The 5,045-nt window shown below is 28.2% G+C and overlaps 1 long non-coding RNA gene across 2 annotated transcripts; it reads right to left on the bottom strand.

Annotated features, from left to right (window-relative positions):
- Window positions 1–246: 246 nt before the first annotated feature.
- On the bottom strand, window positions 247–1,424 carry LOC148298782 (uncharacterized). Of its 2 annotated transcripts, none has more exons than XR_015839150.1 (3): window positions 1,376–1,424; window positions 622–800; window positions 247–362 (listed from the first exon to the last, which is right to left on the bottom strand). It is a non-coding gene; the product is annotated as an uncharacterized LOC148298782 (long non-coding RNA). The 2 variants fall into 2 exon arrangements; XR_015839151.1 differs by having other exon boundaries at window positions 258–362; window positions 612–800.
- Between the last annotated feature and the right edge of the window lie 3,621 nt (window positions 1,425–5,045).

Genomic DNA, 5,045 nt, shown 5'->3' with positions numbered 1-5,045 from the left:
CAAAACATACTAATGCTTATAACTATACACCATGATGCTTATTATATATATATATATATATATATATATATATATATATATATATATATATATATATATATATATATATATATATATATATATATATATATATATATATATATATATATATATATATATATATATATATATATATATATATATATATATATATATATATATATATATATCTACAGCTGGACATGCGGAAACACTGGAGCACAGTGCCGCGTTTGCCAGCGAGCTGATCTTCATCTACTACATCTCTCCACATTTTTTTGCTAATTATTGTAATTTTAATTTCATTACATAATAACTGACTGACTAACCATCACTTAGTCGAGCTGAAATAAAAAAATATTATTTATATGTATTCATGAATATATATATATATATATATATATATACATACATATATATATATATATATATATATATATATATATATATATATATATATATATATATATATATATATATATATATATATATATATATATATATATATATATATATATATATATATATATATATATATATATATATATATATATATATATATATATATATATATATATATATATATTGGATACCATTGCTTACTGTACTTTCTTTTCTGGCTCATTTTTATCATCATCTTTGATTCTTCCAGATTTTCCCCAAAAATTATTCCATACATCGGGAAACGAGTTTTGCAGATTACTAAAAGGAATTTCTATTAAGAGATTCAGAGGTATAGCCCCCAGGAAAGATAGTGGTCCACTCACTAATGAAAGAATCGCCTGAAAATAAGACCACAAATTATTATAAAATTCCGCCTGACACACCCTGCATAACTCAAAAAACAATACGGTTCTTCCAACATTTAACATTTTTCCCAGAAAGTTTTTAATGTACATAAAGTAAATACATATTTTGACAGTATTTGGACATCATGACTGGTGGTTAGTAAATAAATGGCCACTTGATATTTCATTAAATTCTAAATTACATTTTTTTAGGGTGAGTAATTTATTATTTGAAAGTGAATCACCTAGGTAGGTACCTATCTTATGAAAAAAATATTTAAAAAAAGAACTTTTGTCAATTTTGGACTATGAGAAAAGAAAAGAACTATTCAAATAACGGGCCCATTAGATTTTTATAATACAATGGTGTTTGTTTTCTCATTGAGCAATACAACAGAAAAACAATTTTGGGATCAAATATTTTAAATTAACGTGACAAGGCCACTGTTGCGCGTATATCTATCAAATCGCCTGAGGTAGATCGGGCATAGTAATAATGCTTTTCTAGAATTAAGAAATTGGGATTAATTACAGTAAATTATATTATGTATATATAAATATTTTCTTACCAGATTTTTGTAATCCAATTTCCAAATCTGATCCGATTTTACATAATCCAATATAATAATCCAAATGTGAATGAGATATGTGCTATAAGATAATTTCCCAAGAACACTCAGTAGAGGATTTTCCAAAAAGCTCCAAATACCCACTGGAAACAAGAGTAGTTTTCAATACAATTTGATGAAACATAGTTTGTTAATATGTATAGACAATTTGCTAATGTAATTGGTAACTAGCGCTGTTTAGTTAAGGCAAATATCTATTATTCAAAAATTTGCATAGATCCGGATTATATTTGTATTCACTTGTATTATTTTTTATTTCAATATAATAAATGTTTTTTTTATTTATTAAATACTTTACGCCCATCTTCGAATGATTGGCACATTTTTGCAGGTATGCGGAACGTGTCCCCGGTTCTAATATTACAGTCGGTCTGAAAAGAGTATAAAATAGAAAAGATTGGAACTACTGTCCGTCCATTTTTATTTTACCTCTGATTTATTTATATTAGTGTTTATTTTATTTTATTTTATTTATGTTCATATTTATTTTACCTCTGATTTATATTTAGTTAGCCAACATAACAACTAGAGGTAAAATAACTGTAGATTCACTTTACATCCAACTAATTTTTATGGCAACACCAAGTTAAGTTGATTTGAGTATTTCAAATGGAGACATCATAAATTAATCTTAAAATTACTTAGGTATTGCTATGAGAACTGCAACAGCACCTTCAGGTTCAGAATACAAAGTAAGTAAAAGGTTCAAACACTAAGTAAAGTATCTTACAGTCACATTTGTTGACACAGCAGATGTAAAGCAGGGAATAGAACATGGCCAACAAAGGTTTATGGAGAGCGGCGAATAATGCAGATATTACAGGATTGTTGTTTGACTCGTTTTGGAATAAGTACAATCCCAACAGCATTATTCCAATAAGTCCTGGTAATATGGCATCCAAAGCAAGAGGGACCCACTAAAAATAAATTAATTTATCCATTAACAATATTTATACTACATTCCAATATTTTTAAAACTTCTGAGGAATTGTTAGGGAGATTTATTGCAGATGTCTAAACTGAAAGAAAGCAATTTATAGAAGGGTATATAGAAATTTGAAAATTTTCTAGGCTTACAACCTGAACTTGGCCCTCGGAAATAGTGGTAAGTAAGGTCAATAAGTGCAATTCCCTCTCCAAGCACAAGAGCTTAGCCTTTTTATTGGAGAGAACTATGTTTTTAATTTTAAGATTTCAAATGTGTAAATGTCTAGAAATTTAATTAAAATTGTAAAAAATAACTTTTGAAACCATGTTAATTTTTTTTTAATATCTCTTTAAAAAATTAAATATATTATGAAATAATGAAACAAATGCTTTTGTTGTTTGCCATCCATTCTGATAGCAAAAGGGGGTTTTAAAGCAATTATTACATCTCTGATAGTCCTAGAAAATAGTTAAGTACAATAGATTTAAGGATTCTTAATTGAATTTACAGTTTTTCAGGTTCAGTTTTTTTCTTCAGATGTTGGTGAATACAGTACTAGATTAATATCCTTAACTAGGCTTGCCAGATTTCTGAAATCTTCAACCGGGACACCGAAATGCCCCCAGTGTACAGTACAGTGAAATAAATGACAAATTATCCTAAATAATCCTACACAGTAAATAATTTTCAGATTTTTTCGTCATCTTTTATCAAATTGATTTTTTGTGAACTGGTTAAGACACTGGGATTTGGATCTGGCATGCCTATCCTAAACTAATGTTATAATGTTCTTTTTTCATTATATTTTGTTTATAAATATATTTTTACAAATCTTACTTTTTTAGTTGATAGTTTAATATTATTTGTTTCTATTTTATACTGTATGTATCCAGCAATGAGACCAATCGCAAAACCACCGGCATTTCCTATAACTGTCAAGTGAAGATGTTCAAACATTGTGTCATTTTTACGTTGTCTTGCAGAACTAGAAAAAAAATCTAATATCATTTAAATGTACAGCATTTACAGATATTTCAAACCAATTGCGAAAGAGAAATTAGTTAAAAACACAGCAGGTGTCGTTTCATGGCATTCATAACAAATCGAGGAAATATATGAGAACAAGTCAAGAGCGTATTTGAGAAAATTTATGTTTATAAAATACATATACAGCATAGTCCTTTATTTTGTGCGAAATTGGACCAAACACAAACCATTCCTCCCTCCCGTTCTCCACTACAAGGGCTTGCCTCGGCAGTGTGCAATCATTAATGCTTGATATATTTTTTTTCCAGTAGTAATGGTGAGATCTACATGTGATGATTTACTATTTTGTGTGAATAGTAGTAGTAGTAAGTATAGTAAAACTAATGACTTTTCATAGAAAAATGAGGGCAGTTCAAAATATCGGATCAGACCCAATTATGTTTTGGTTATAAACTTACTCTGGCATAATACGATTGAACGGTAGGTATCCATTTATATAAGTTAATACCCCTGGAGTGAATGCAGCAGCTAAAAGCGTGGCTCCCAGGATATGCTTGGACTGGTTGGAAAATTTGCATACTAGCAACATGATAAGTAAACCAATGAAATAAAGCTGAGTCTCAATTGTGAGGTACCTGAAACAACCATTATTCAAAATCATCATCCGCAAAATATCTTTTTTTTTTTTTTTACTCCTAGGAGATTGTCCATCAGATCCTTATTTCATTTTGTTATTTGATTGAATTCCATTTTTTTAAATTAAGAATAATTGAAAACAAGAGAAAATTTCACCATTTCCCTAAACATCCATATGGCCAAAAACCATCCATATGTTTACAAAAATCCTCAAAACCATTGAAAAGTTTAATTCATAATTACCAGCAATGTCCTGCGCAATCCAGTGAGCCAATTATATTATTGATATATAAAAGATTAGCCCATCCATACTCCTGACAATACACCAGTTCCCTCTTGGTTATAAGTAAAGAAGCATCGTTGACTAAGCCAGTCACCCAATAAGTGGAAATCAGAACTATCACTGCATAAGCGGGTGTCAGTCTATTAAACAGAAATTGTAATTTTAAGATTATGTTCCATTTTTACAATTATAAAAATCTATATCTTGCAAATAACACTTCATTCTCATACTTTTTGGCATCCCATCATATATTTTTGACCCTCTACATATGAAACCATTTTGTGTAAATTGTTTCTAAATGGTTGTCTTATTTTTTCCATTCCTAGTTTTATAATTATCTTTATCACTACTTAAAAGATCTTTGTTAAAAAATATTTTTGAATTTGGTCATTAAATTTATTATATACGATTATACGAACATTAAACCATACATGACAGAAATTATTTTTCATGTGTTACGGAAGTGTTAAATAGTAATATATTTTAACTGGAAACTAAACTTAACCCAGCAAATAGAAAATATTTCATAAAATAAAAATATTATTCTCACCTCAACCATCTCCGTGTCATATAAGAAATAAATGTTCGGATTATATTGAAATCAGGATTCTCCTTAGCAAATTTTAAGACATCATATGACATAAAGAAACTGGATAGACAAAAGAATGCCGGCAGTGAGATTATAACTCCATTTATCAGTTGTAGTATATTCAATTCATATAACTGAAAAAAAATTAATTTTTATGCAAATATTACAATTGCAATCATCATTTGAT

The sequence above is a fragment of the Brachycentrus maculatus genome, unplaced genomic scaffold (assembly GCF_059751285.1).
Source record: "Brachycentrus maculatus isolate JH-2025_06_01 unplaced genomic scaffold, ASM5975128v1 h1tg001601l, whole genome shotgun sequence".
Lineage (NCBI taxonomy): Eukaryota > Metazoa > Arthropoda > Insecta > Trichoptera > Brachycentridae > Brachycentrus > Brachycentrus maculatus.
This window is presented reverse-complemented; position numbering and strand designations above follow the sequence as displayed.